The 14579-nt window shown below is 42.9% G+C and overlaps 1 long non-coding RNA gene across 1 annotated transcript; it reads left to right on the top strand.

The window, feature by feature from the left end:
- Positions 1 to 1629: 1629 nt before the first annotated feature.
- LOC131699007 (uncharacterized) lies at positions 1630 to 11031 on the top strand. Its single transcript, XR_009307988.1, has 4 exons — positions 1630 to 1863; positions 2241 to 2476; positions 9051 to 9194; positions 10454 to 11031. It is a non-coding gene; the product is annotated as an uncharacterized LOC131699007 (long non-coding RNA).
- The last annotated feature ends 3548 nt before the right edge of the window (positions 11032 to 14579 follow it).

The raw sequence follows: 14579 nt of genomic DNA, 5'->3' as shown, positions 1-14579 counted from the left end.
GGGAGATGTAATAAGACTGATACTATCTATACAAATTTAGAGTGGGGAACAAAAAGCACGCATGAATGCAACTTATCACTGAATGAAAAAGAACCCCCAGAGCCAACTGCTCGCTGAACACATGGCAGAATCCCAGCTCTTCAATCCCTATTTCAGGTTGCTTCAACGAAACTGTATTTCCCTTTCATATGTCATACCCTGGCGTTCAGCAGCCTGACGCAGGGTTCTGGGCTCAAACCTAATTACATGCCACAAGCCATAATTAGAGCCCGGCTCCCCAGGTACCGTGCATTAAAAATAAATGGCTTATTCCCTGTAAACTGATTTCAGTGGAATGCGCACAAGAACAATGAGGTCTGCAAGTCACTCCCGAGTGAGAGAGCTGCTCCCCAGACTTACAGGAGCTTCAAACTGGTTTAGCAGTGGATTCACTGCGAAAAACTGAAAAATGTGACATTTCAAACTCTAACACAAAATACTGTACTACTACTATTAGCATTTTGTATTTCTTTGATTACATGTTGTTAAAAGAAAATCAAAATTATGTTTATATATCTCTCTCTCATTATATATATATATCTTTTGGCTATAGCTAGAGGCTAAGCTTGGCTGCCACAATTTCCTTTGTGACTCAAGTAGAAACAGAATGCAATACAGCATTTATTTTTAACGTTTTTCTATTAGGCATGCTGACTGACACATCACCGGTCTGCCTAAATAAATACTTGAGACACCTGGATAAGCTTCCACACCTGTCTAAAGCTGCCATGAAAATGCAGGTTCCTCTTTGCTCTTTGTGCATATTTACATATTGAAAATGTTTAATCTTCTGAATGGTTAAAAAAAAACACTGTACATCTGGAGAACACAAAAGAGGTCAATTACATTCCCAGTGCTCAACACTTCACTTCCAAAATAATAATAATAATAATAATAATAATAATAAAAAAACAACCCTGAGACATTTTGTTGGCATTACCAGTAAATGCTAACGCACCCGAGCGCTGATCATTCATGTCTTACTCGTAATATCGTATGTGTGTTCTCTGTCGTTATCGATTGGTTGTTTCTGTGTAGATCATTAATGACCAGGCTTAATGAGCAAAACAGCAAAGAGAAAAACTTCTAACCATGAATTTGTGATGTGCAACTGTAATATCTGCCCCCTCTGCAACGGTGGCAGCTGTGAGTTAGTGGGTTAGAAGATCTCTGCATGAAACCACAGCTTCAGAGGGGAACAGCAATATCACCTGCACGCCCCAGTGGTTCATTTTCAAACCAGCACTCTTCAGAAATACAGCTTTTAGAAAGTCGCTAAAAAAACAACCCCGCAGTAAAGGAGGGTGTAGCTGAAGAAAACAGCAGTCTTCATGCCCTGGCATGCATTCAAATAAGATCCGAATTTGGAAATTAACACTTTGTGGAGTCTTCAAAGACATGTTCAGGGCCTTCTAGCAGACGTTTGTTTGTCTTCCGCTTGGTTAGGGGAGGCATGCATGCTTTAGATCAAGTTGCGGCCACCAGATTCTTGAGCAGTAAGTGTCTCCACAGAGGAGGTGATTTAATCTGCCTGCCTGCACCACAGCCTCAGACACCGAATCTGCTGACCCCGTTCTATTGCCATGGCTTCCCTGGAATGCTGCCCAACAAGCTGGAGCAGATCGACACTAATCCCACCATGCCCCTGAAGGCTGGTATGTGCAGCACGATGCCTGCAGGGCAACACCACAGCTTGACAACACTCGGACGAACAAGGAAACCTCTTTGAAAACGGCGTTTCACGGAACACAGAGAGTAAGCTTCTCGTGCCACCAGCTTGCTGCAGAGCTCCACGGTGCTGCGGCAGAGTTTGTCAATTTCACGGTAATGTTGTGGTTTATGAAGTCAAATCTACTGTATGTTCCATTTCAAATGATATTTTTTGGCGGGATTGTTTTTTTTTTAGGGAATCATTATTATTAAAATCGGGTGCTTTGCTTGATACATTTATTAAAAAGTAAAAAAAAAAAAAAAAATCAATTTTCTTCATTCCAAATAATCAATTTCTGGTTTTGGTACAGAACTGCTAGTGGTGGGACATATATTGCCCACTTTATCCCACTCAGCCCACCCCCCTATTTACTGTCATTCATGGTATGTCTTTCTCTTTTGTTTAATTTCCTTTTCTAATCTGGTGTCTTCTAAACATACAAATCTTACGTAATTATTTTATTTATTTCATGTTCTCTTCTGTTCAAAAGGACACGCTAGCATACTCTGCACAGCGTGATGGAAATGCATGAAGACCTATTCTTCCAGGGATTCAGACTGGAACTCTTACACTGTGTTTCCAGATCTTATCAAGAGATCACAAAGTCCTGTTTGGAGAAAGAACAAACAAAACCAACAACAACCACGGATAAGAGACCTCTCCTGAAAGCAAGCGGACTGGGTTCAGGTGTGGCGAGATACTGTTCAAGAAACAAAGACCTGAGAGGTAGGCTGTCTCTTCAGAAGAATGTCTATCATGTCAAAGGAAGGAAAGGTAGGTGGGCGTGCCTCTCGGTGGCAGAAGATGAGGCGTTTCACTGTGCTGTGCGAAGCATGTCTTTAATGAAGTACAGGGTTTTCTGTGAATCTTGCTGCTTCACTGAAGGACACACAGCAGTCTGCTCTCCCTGCTTTGAGGGTGAACTAGTAAGATATTGCCCCTCTTTGTGTCTTTCCTTAACACTGCTTCCCAACATTGTATTTCAAAGCACAGAATACATTTCTAATAGGAAATCTCTCTAGAAGTGAGATTTCAGTGATTTCTACATTTTTTATGAATTTATCTTCTGGTAAACATCACACATTATTACCAAGCAACTATATATTGTAAAGAGCAGCACAGTAACCTATCGCTTGTACCGGTGAAGTGTGAGCAGCGAATCAGAGAGGTATCAAGGGTTTCTGGAGCACAGTGTTGTTGATCTCAGGACAGCTGAAGGAACCCAGTAAGAGACTTTTCCACTTCCTGCTCACCTGCTCTCGCTGGAATGATCATATCAGCAGGGTTTTTATGAGCTCACTTTTTGTTCTTCTTTGAATGAATCCGGAGTTCTCTAATTTATCTCCAGCGTGTAGCCACTTCTAGACTTCAGGTTGTAAAGCTGTAGTGGTGACTGGTAGCTGTGTGAATAGTATGAGCACATACAGCTGGGACAGGGAGAAGCTACTCCACACTTGCAAATGCCTGAAAGAAACGTAATAGCTCTCTCACGTCACAAAGGAGGACACTTTCACTCATGTGAAGACCTGTTTTATTTTCAGGGACGTTCTGGCTTGTTGAAGTACGTTTGAATATAGGCAAAACCAGCCCCATATGCCTGCCTAAGCATTTGAATAATCTTCTATACTAGAATCTCTTGCAGGCTGTATTACAGGTTTGAAAATAAGATCAAACCAAATTAGAGCTTGAGGTTCAATGCGGCGAATGTATGCATAGGAAAATAAGACAAGCTTAATACCATAAAGAAAAGCCTCTCATAAAAATCTGTTTTTTACTCTTTTATATTGATAAAAAAGTGTTCATCTCCCTTTTTGTACAGAGTAAAATATGTACAATTACAAAGCAGCCACTAGATAGACCAAAAATACCCAGTCATCATAACACGTGACTAATTGCCCTGCATTCAAGGAGTTTTATTATAAAGGGAAGAAGAACAGGCATTTATTTTGTGGCCAGCGTTCTAAAAATGTTCAGGTTTAGCATAACAAGCATTTAGATAAGCATGTAACACTAAACGCCAGGACCTATGATATCACCGTTCACAGACGTTTAGGGAGACATGCAACATCTGTGACTGAACGTGGCAATGCAACCAGCAGCGGTCAAATCCATTTTACTAAGACAAAGTACCTTGTATCGATGCACTGTCCTGTGCATGAAGTGAATATGATTCAGCCAGAGCAAGTTCAGTTACAGGTGTTTATGGTACCATTTCCCAACCACAAGTCCAATCAATAATAATAATAATAATAATAATAATAATAATAATAATGTTGTGAGAAACTATTCCAATTCAGATTGCTGGTTTCAAAGGAAAGCAATCATCTGGGCAAACGAGCCACCTTATTTGACCCAATCCTCTAGGGTCACTGAAACTTGTGTCGCTTGCAGCCTTTGCACGATGCCCAGTTTAATTGAATTCTATCTAGCTCTGTGTGTTTGATATGAATTACTTGCCTCAGCTCCGGTGTGACAGCCATAGAAATGTAATGAGATGCAGGGGACGGAACTGCTGAACAAATGATAGTCATTAGGGTTGTCATGGAAACCCTTTGCCAGTGCTGACCCACAATCAACCCCTTTGCCTGGCTTTGAAGACAAGGGGTGGACAAAAAAATAAAGAAGTGGCACAACATCAACAAAGAATCAAGAAGTCGTCACATGTGGAACAACTTACTTTGAAATTTGAAAACAGTTCACTGGCCGGTTAGCATGAAGTACTTTGAGCAGTTTTCTGTCATTTCAATTTTTTTAACCAGAAGAATACCCATTGAGAACAATGTCTCAATTCACAAACCAAAGAGCCAGCACCCATCTCAAGCAAACACATATCATATTACAAACAGCAGCCGAACGCATGACAGCTGACGAGGTAAACTCAAACGATCACACACCCTGACTGCCAGTGTAACTACTGCAGACGAGATAAACTCAAACGATCACACACCGTGACTGCCAGTGTAACTACTGCAGACGAGGTAAACTCAAACGATCACACACCCTGACTGCCAGTGTAACTACTGCAGACGAGGTAAACTCAAACGATCACACACCCTGACTGCCAGTGTAACTACTGCAGACGAGGTAAACTCAAACGATCACACACCCTGACTGCCAGTGTAACTACTGCAGACGAGGTAAACTCAAACGATCACACGCACTGACTGCCAGTGTAACTACTGCAGACGAGGTAAACTCAAACGATCACACACCCTGACTGCCAGTGTAACTACTGCAGACGAGGTAAACTCAAACGATCACACGCACTGACTGCCAGTGTAACTACTGCAGACGAGGTAAACTCAAACGATCACACACCCTGACTGCCAGTGTAACTACTGCAGACGAGGTAAACTCAAACGATCACACACCCTGACTGCCAGTGTAACTCAAACGATCACACACCCTGACTGCCAGTGTAACTACTGCAGACGAGGCAAACTCAAACGATCACACACCCTGACTGCCAGTGTAACTACTGCAGACGAGGTAAACTCAAACGATCACACACACTGACTGCCAGTGTAACTACTGCAGACGAGGTAAACTCAAACGATCACCCCCCCCCCCCCCCCCAGCCTGCGGGCATATGTGTGAGAATATAAAGTTTCATGAGTAAGACAAGGAACTTTAACTGTGGAGCTGGTTAAAAGGCAGTATGGCCATGGCTTCTTTATCTCCATAATGCAATTTCAGTTCTTGGGGAAAAACCCAATAAGAAGCTCATTAAAAAACAAGTAGGCACGGTGCCCCCTTTAAGACATTAGCATCTACTTTTGAATAACAATAAACTGGTCAGGAAAATAGGAAAACTAATGCAGTGAGACAACTGTCTTTTTTATTGAGGCACTAAATACGATGCCTAGTGCTTAGAGCGAACCTCTAGCAGGGTAGGAGCTATACCCTAGATGGTTCATTTATTTCAAATGTCTCAGCGCCTCTTTTTCACGGTGGTCTCCAGGGACAGCGAGCACACATTCAGCCCTTACTGGCACATCAATCATAACAGCATGCAGAAGCACAGCATACAGTACAAAGAATCACACCAGGGCTTACCATGCAACAGACACATCGCTGTGAAGCGTGCACATCTAGGTACACGCTTGTATCCACACAGACACTCTGTTATACTGCACACCAGCACTCATCACAAACAAGCACATGTAAATCAAACGTGGGCAGCTGGCACTTGAGCGTGATAACTGCTGAGTCGTTCTGCAACAGCAGGACTAGTCCGTTATTTAGTTAAGAGAGGAATCGGTGCAAAGCCAAGAAAGTTCCCTCAAAGCTTTCATTAAATCCTGCAGATCACCTCTTACATTTCATATCATCCGTGCTAATTCAAATACCCAAGTGATTCCACGTGTTTCTTTGTCCACGTTGATTTAACCATGTGCCACTGATGACACAGAACAGCACCGAGGCCTGTTGCTCAGCAGAATATGCAGTAAAATATAAAAGCAGGCATACAGTTTGCTGGTTTGCAGACATTACTATGACACCTTTGTACAATGACAGATCTACTGCAAATTCCCTGTAAAATCAATGGCAACGCCACTGCGTTTTCTGGATACAGCAATACACATGACATAAAACGAAGGTTAAACCCCATGAATATGACCTTTTATTCTAACTAGCTTTGCACTGTAACATGCCGACTGGCTCAGTTTGGAATGGACTGTATGGGGAGGTGACTGCTAAACCAGAGCGTTCAGCTGGAGGCAGGCTGGCTCAGTTTGGAATGGACTGTATGGGGAGGTGACTGCTAAACCAGAGCATTCAGCTGGAGGCAGGCTGGCTCAGTTTGGAATGGACTGTATGGGGAGGTGACTGCTAAACCAGAGTGTTCAGCTGGAGGCAGGCTGGCTCAGTTTGGAATGGACTGTATGGGGAGGTGACTGCTAAACCAGAGCGTTCAGCTGGAGGCAGGGTCCTGCTCCTCCCCCACACCACAGATGGCCTCTTGTTCTGATGGACTGACATATAATGCCAAGTCACTGATGCTGCTAAAAGCCTCTTCTCTGGCAGATAATAAAAGGGCATATCTGCTTGTCCACAATTAGGATTTTGCACATGTCATTTTTAATGCACCATCTCCTGGAGAGTATTAACTACACACCATCATCATCCCACATCGGCTTAGTGTCTGTCTCATTTTATATATATATATATATATACACACACACACACATACATACACACACACACACACAAATAGATAGATATTCAGCTCTTTTATTGCATACCCACGGCACATATATTTTGTGTTATATTATTAAAGTATCTTGCAGCTGTTGTCATTTTAATGAATGCGAATAAAAATGATGCGTCACTTTGAAATGCAAAAATATATTTCAGAAACTTTATGACTTGCTTCTCAAATTTAGAATATACATTTTTTTTGGTACTATTTGATTCAATTCACCTTTCAAAAGCAGGCTTGGTATTATGTAGATGCAGTTTTTATGAATGATAGATTGTGCTGCTGCATTGGTAATGCATCTGTAATGTAGAGATTCGATTGCGTTTATAAATGCAAACTGCAATAAAAGATTGCTATTACAGTGAGCTATTAAACAACATGCAAATGAACCCTGTGCAATTAGGAAACAGGCAAGGTCATCTACCATTGCTCCAAAGCATGCATGTTTTTTCTGAGAAGCGGTGTTTCTCCCTTGAATATTTCCCAATAAATGACGCTGACCTTGGCTCTTATCTATGGATACTTTATAAGACTCTGAATTGTTCCAGTGTGCTGAGAGTGAGGTGTATTTTACTATTGCATGTTAATTACCGGTTCCGCAGCAATGAACAATCTTTTATATGAAAGTTTCATTAAGAGCTGTCAGCTGTGTTTGATTAACATTAATGCACCCCCTCCCCCCTCCAAACTGTATGCAGATTAAAGTGAGTTCAGCGCAAATCAACTACAACAGATTCTCCACTTCAGAATTCACGAGCAGGCCTGCCCATTCATCATTGTCAGCTTGCATTAGTTCTGCATTTCCATGCTTCAGTCAAACTAGGTGGCGTGGTCTTATATTGAGAAACATATCTACACATTTTAACAAGCGCCTTTTAATTTCACCACAGCCAGCCTTCTCATGAGAACCCACCATTATTTATATCAACTACATTTTCGTATTACTTAAATGACTCAGCAGGGTGTGGGGAAGCAGATTACCGTTGCACTGTGCACTGCTATAGCATTGTGCTCTGAAGCCTGTGCAGCACCGATATGAGTCCCCACCTCACTTCTGCACGATCAGCCTTGGGGAGTCTTTTCAGAAGTATTTTTTGCTGGAATAATTAGTCAGCACAGCAGCCAAGCAGGAAACAGAAACAGAAAACAGGGGAAGCAGGTAAGACAGTTTGGTTGAGTTGCATCTAGAACACTAGGATTGTATAGACTTCAATCAAGCTCCCTCTTTCCCTTCTCTTTTCTAGGCTGGTGTCCTTCTTTTAAGCTTTCATCTTGGGAGGTTTCACAGCAGTTCATTTCCAGGGACCCGCCTAATTCCTATGTGCCTCTAGTGGAAGGCAGATAGCTACTTGCCTTTTACTGTAGTATTCCACAGAGTACACTAGAGCAAAGTGTAGTACCGCACTGCAAGAGCATGGCAATGCACACCTTCATTGGTAAAGCACTGGAAAACAAAGCACTGGAAACCACAGTTAAGCACGGTAAATTCATGCAGAAGTATGAGAACGGGAAGAGTATAATAAACCTCTAAGTGATAGATTTCTACAGAGATAAACCACCCTGACAGCCAAGCCTTCCAGCAATACCTAAAGCCAGAGCCCCACAAACTGCAGTGTTGTGTAAATAGACATTATAACTAATCTGCACAAATTACTCACATTAAGAATTTGCCCAGCATATTATTTCATTTGTTTTGAAAGGTTTCTTTTGTAAATTGAGACCGCTGAGCCAGTTATGTTCCCATGGTTGTGTTGCTGGTTGCTAAAAGCCTGGGGTATAATTCTCAAATTATACTAAACATTGGGTATATACAGCAGGTGTATCGTATGTATGTAAAAGAATAAGAGTGGCATGCGGATAGTGCATTCCAGTAATACATTTAGCTCTATTATTATTATTATTATTATTATTAATATGTCCACAAGGAACAGAGTAAAAGTGCTTCCTTGCACCACTACTGACTTCTTCCAGTTACGCCTTCCAGAACATAAGATGCTAGTGCATTATTTACAACGATTGCACTGTATCTAGTATACAATATGCAATATACTGGATGTCCAAGCTACTGCAACCAACATGCCTTGTTCTTCTTCCCAGAGTGCCTCCCGCACATCAAGGGCTTGGCTGTGTTTCAACGTGCCTATTCCCAGCAGGGGTGATAGATGGGAAGGAGTCAGGCCTGGCGGTGCGGTCACAGGTGTGAGCCCTGCATTGCACCGGGGTAATTAGCACACAACACAGGTGAGGTCTCTACTGGCGCTGGCGTGATCACAGGATTGTATCTGTACCTCAAATAATAAAACACACGCTTTGCTGGGACTGCTTTCCAAACAAGCTGCTAGAGCTCAAGCGTCTATCCTGACAGACGTTACAGCTTCAGAATACTTTGCTTTGCTTGTTTGCTTGTGGCCTGGCAAAGCAAATGAACCCGTCTAGAATTGCTTCTAATGTAAAGGTGTTAACCCAGACACATCCGAGACTGGACATGCATTTTTATAGAGGTGCTGCGCCACAAAGCAAGCTCATAGTGTTACAATGCAAATAACCAAGATGCTAAAAAAATAAAACTACCCAGGGATTGTCCATTTTGTAACACCTCACCTCATACCACTGAAACCTTCTCCACTCTCTGAATGGCTTCCTTTGTGTGTCTGCCCTCTGCCACACCCAAGGTGTAAAAAAAGCACTGAAACGAATCCCCGCTGACCACCCCAAGTGGGCTGTAAATAGCAAGCCTGCCATGAGAACATGCTGTTTAGGACGAATGAGCACATTTTGAGATCACAGCAAAGTGGATTTTATTTTCCATAAAGAACGGCTATTAAGTTGTAGAACCATTATGTCATAAAAAAATAAATAATAATAATTCAGATGCACATAGCTGAGAAATCAATAGCCAACGTCAATCAGTGAAGTATTTACTGTACCCACAACGGAGATACCTGCAGTGCAACACAACACATGCTCCCGACTGGAAACCACAAACAAAGGGCTAGAGGAATTCAGATACACTCTTGCTTCCTTTTTTTTTTAATTTAAACTTTTTAATTTGTATCATTTGCCTCAAATTAAAATTAGTGATAAGTGGTTGTATACACATCTTTAAGAATGTTATTAATTATGTAATTAACAGTTATAGATTATGCGATGATGGTAAGAAAGAATAACACTGCATTAGTGCATTATTCTTTTTATAACCTGTTATAAGAAATGATTCTCTATCTATCTAGGTTTGAAAGGAGCTGGAACTGCAGTGTACATAAATGATCTGTCTATTTATCTATCTAAGGGTTTGCTCAAAAGAGCCAGATTCCTAATGTTTCAGGATGTTTAACATCCCTTTGTCAAGGGAAAGTGTGTTTGAAAACTAACAGTGGAGCTTCTGATCCCCATGTTAACTGCACTCATTTATTTCTATATAAATCTATTATATTGTAACTGGTTCCTTTTCCCTATTGCTTTGTGTGGGAGACTATTTAATTATCTCTTGTGTTTCTCAGAGATTTGCAGTGGCTCATTAGAAGAGTGTTGCCTCCCTCCTGGTCCCAGTGCAGTATCTCCTGCACCATGAGGAATCCTCGCTGTATCCCCAGGCCCCGAGGTGTGTGTGTGCTGCGCATTCCCAGCAGGAACGCATTCTCTCATTAACTGCAAATTAAAACAGCTCTGTGGTAGGTGGGGCATGGTCTACTTCCGACTCCACTCGTGTGTGAAATTAAAAACACGCTAAACCCCCCTCCCTTCCTGAGCTTCAGAACGGGACATTTTCATCACCCTGCGGGGGTCACAACGTCTTCCATTCCGATTAGGAGGGGTTGTCCCTAGATTTATGGTAATGCAAGAGGGTCACTGTGCATCTCTCTGTCTCTCTCTCCAGTGAGCGCTCTGCTCTGCCAGTTCCCTGGAGGCCTGGGATTGAGTCACATGGTGCAGCTGCCTGTTCTCTGACCCCAGTCATGTAAACACAGCCACACTCCTGTGAGGTGCTCAATGGCCTTGATTATGTATGAGCTCTGGGCCGGCTGCCAAGGGGAAGACCCAGTGCAAGGCTTCCCTTGGCAGACAGCCAATCCACCATTGACACGCTTAGAGGGAGAGGAGGAGGGTGGGAGTGAGAGAGAGGGGGAGAGGTACATTACTTTAACTGGTGGTAATCGTAACAGATTAACAGTGCAGATCACTCACACAGCAACTCGTGTGATTGCCTAGGCTAAACTTGGCTCAACAGATGATATCAGCATTTATGGAGCTCTTACATAATTTAAAGACACAGGGTCTGTGTTTCCTGGGGGGCCTATACTCATTACATTGCTAGAATTTTAATGAAATATTTTTAATAAGAGTAACATGCAGATATTGCATTCTAGTAATACAGTTAGTTATATTATGTCCTCAACGCACAGATTAAAAGTGCTTCCTTGCACCACTACTGACTTCTTCCAGTTACACCTTCCACAACATAAGATGCTAGTGCATTATTCACAATGAATGTATTGTATGTAGTATACATTATGCAATATATATATACAAGCTACAGGACGCTATAACACAACAGCAGACCTCTCAATACTTCTGTTAGTTATTATTAGAATACCAATGAAGAAGAATGCAATGTGGGGGAGGGTGCTGTTCATGCCAAACCTGTTCCCTTTTATCCTCAGCATATAGACGGATCATTAGAGCAAGTACTGCTTGTATTCCCAGCATCGACCGTTTCATAACCCAGAAATACACAGCAATCCCCCCTGAGCCAGGCAGCCTTCCCTTTTATCTCACCTCAGGGATTGGACCAGCCCTCCAGCTGTTAGCCCCTCCGAGCATGTGGCTCACGTGGGACTCTGTGTTTCAAGGAAGACCAGGCAGACCCCTGGTGCCGGCGTGAGCCTCCCTCCCCTCATTAGCCTCAATGTAATCATCACTGCTCCCCTTTATCAGGTTCAATTCAAACCTCTCATGCAGAATCTGTGAGCAGCACACTGTTATTCATTGGAAAGGAACTGTGTTCCCCCCACAGTGCCGTTCCTCATATATGTGGTGCACACTTTAGAGGTGAAGACAGTTTTAATTTACATGAGATAGATCGTCTTGCAATTTTACTTTGGCGGGGGGGGGGGGCAATAATCGTAAAATACAGTATATAAGGTTAGAGTGTTAGCTGGCTGCTGAATTCAGATCTAGGAGTTAAACAGAGGTCACAAAATGGACTGCACATTAGTGGCTGCTGGAAACTTGAAGCTGTGCTGTAGTAATTTGCATGGGACCCAGCAGGGGCAGGGGGAGGCAGGCAGCAGCTCTCATTGCTTTTCAGGGTTAAGCCCCCCCCCCCTCCAGTATTAGTAATGGGATGAAGGTAAAGCAACAACAAACTTCATCAATCATTTACAGGAGCACATGAGAGAGCCGCCAGTCAAACAGATAAAGCCAGGCTGTCATCCTGGAGCCCTGCGAGGTAAGTGTGTGCGAGTCAGGCTGGGGGAGGGGACCGTGGCACAGGGGAGGTCCCGGCCGTGAATCCCAAGCTGGGTCGGAAGCGGACAGGCAGGGGTGAAGTGTCCTGGGAGGGGGGTGGGGGGGTTACCCGTCCCCCAGGCCTTCAAAACAGCCCCAGGCCTGAAAAGAGATGAAGGAAGAGATGGACACATTTCAACGGTGCGGAGAGCCTTTAAAAGTTTGGTGTTTTCAGACAGTCGGTGATGACGACTTCACATCCCTTCTCATTATAGTACCAGGTTTCATTTTAGGTACAGTAAATCTTGTTAAAATGTTTTCTTCAAATGGAAAACATCAGTAAAATAGTAACATACATTCTCCATCACGGCTGTAAATTAAAAATCAATGTAAACGAAAATGTTAATGAGCATGACGTATATCACCAGTATGTACATGATGGAAAATAAACCAAAGCACACACGTTTCAAATGGTAGCAATGAAACGCAAATACTGATGTTATACTCATCACAGTACAGCAAGTTACTAATGGGTTTTTAACCATGGGAAATTGTAAAATGTGATGTTGACTTGCTACATCTATTCATTTGGAACGAGGTAATGCTGCAGTATACACCAGTGCTTGGTCCTGTTCACAGTCAAGACATCCTGTTATTCTTATGCCTTTGTTTCATAATATATGATCTCTTTTTAAGCACAGAATGTGTACTTTACTGCTGCCAACAGGAAGGGCCTGTGAGATTATGTATCTCTGTGTTCTATCCTGTTTACACAACTCTAAATAAATGAACGGATTGCTGAATAAATAACAGAACATAAGAATAAAGCAATGGGCTGAGACACTGGACTAACCGACAAGGAGCACGGCTCAGACAAGGCTTCCAGGAGAAGGATCTGAGTCTTCCAACCGGGCCTGGAGTAGCCTTGGCACGGAACTCGCTGGCGACGCCACAGAGACTAACATCAGAGACAGCACAGACAAGCACGGCGCAGCCCCATCTATATAGAACAAGGGCACTGAAAGCCATGGAGACGCCAGGTCACCAAGGATGCTGAGAGAAAGTGGATATAGGAACTGTCCCACAAGCAGTACATTCCTGGAAAGGAAACGGAGGAAGGGCGTGCGTCTGGTACCTGACCCCAGATTACCAGGAGAAAAAATTGATTAAAAAAAGGTTGTCAATGCATTTGTGGATTTAGGCATAAGGGAAGGATGGGCAAGGCAACACTCACAGAGAAACAAAGCACCAAAGCTTGTTGTCGCAGCGAAAAACACTTTTTTTTTTAATAAAAGATTTCCTTTCCAAGTACTGATTGGGGAAGGGTAACAGATTACATTAGTTTAAAATAATTGAAGGAAAAAGTGATTAAGGAAACATGGGTTTAGGACAAGCCACCTGCAGCCAGCTGAAACAACAGTTTTGTTTTTGCACAGGAGGATCCGGTGGATAATAGCAATGTAAAAGTCACAGGTCAGAGCATTCAAATTCTGGATTTGAATCGAAGCCAGATTTCTACTGCATCACAAACCACGACGATGGCTCTCCAACTAAAGATGGCTCCAAGACGTGCGTGATACAGTACAACAAGTTCATCCATATATCCCACTTGACTGGATCGTTCTCTTGTGCCATTGAGTTCAGTGAACTGTACAGTACGTATCTGTGTACCACTTCATTAACAGTCTGAGAGCTGGCAGATTACTCCAAAGAGATTAATAAGTACACAGAAGCACTGTAGAGCCCGGGCAGGTTTCCATTGGTGCTGCTGGGTTAAAGCACTCGTGCTCTCTCTCTGTTCAGCACAGTTTCCTTGAGCTGCTGTACAGGTCTGCCGTCTGACCTGAGACCAAAGGGTCTGAGGTTCACTGCGAGTTCACAGGTCCATTGAGTGTTTAATTGAGAGCAGAGGAAATGGGCAGGAGAATCTCGTCAGTGTTTGCCTTGTATCCCGCGTGACAAACGACCGCAGTGAAAGCGGGGCAGAAAGTACAAGTTAAAGCGGAGGGCAGGTAATTAAACTGCAGCCATTTGAAGATTTGGAAGATTAATACGCCCAGTCGTTTCTCAAAGCAGGATTCGAATGCATCTTGAGAGTTCCTTTCCCATACCAGACAGGGAAGTGGCATTTCTAAATACTATACATGACGCTTCATATATTATTATATACAAGATTTT

Source organism: Acipenser ruthenus, chromosome 21 (assembly GCF_902713425.1).
Source record: "Acipenser ruthenus chromosome 21, fAciRut3.2 maternal haplotype, whole genome shotgun sequence".
Classification (NCBI taxonomy): Eukaryota; Metazoa; Chordata; class Actinopteri; order Acipenseriformes; family Acipenseridae; genus Acipenser; species Acipenser ruthenus.
The sequence above is the reverse complement of the archived record's forward strand: the minus strand, read 5'-3'. Positions and strand labels throughout refer to the sequence as shown.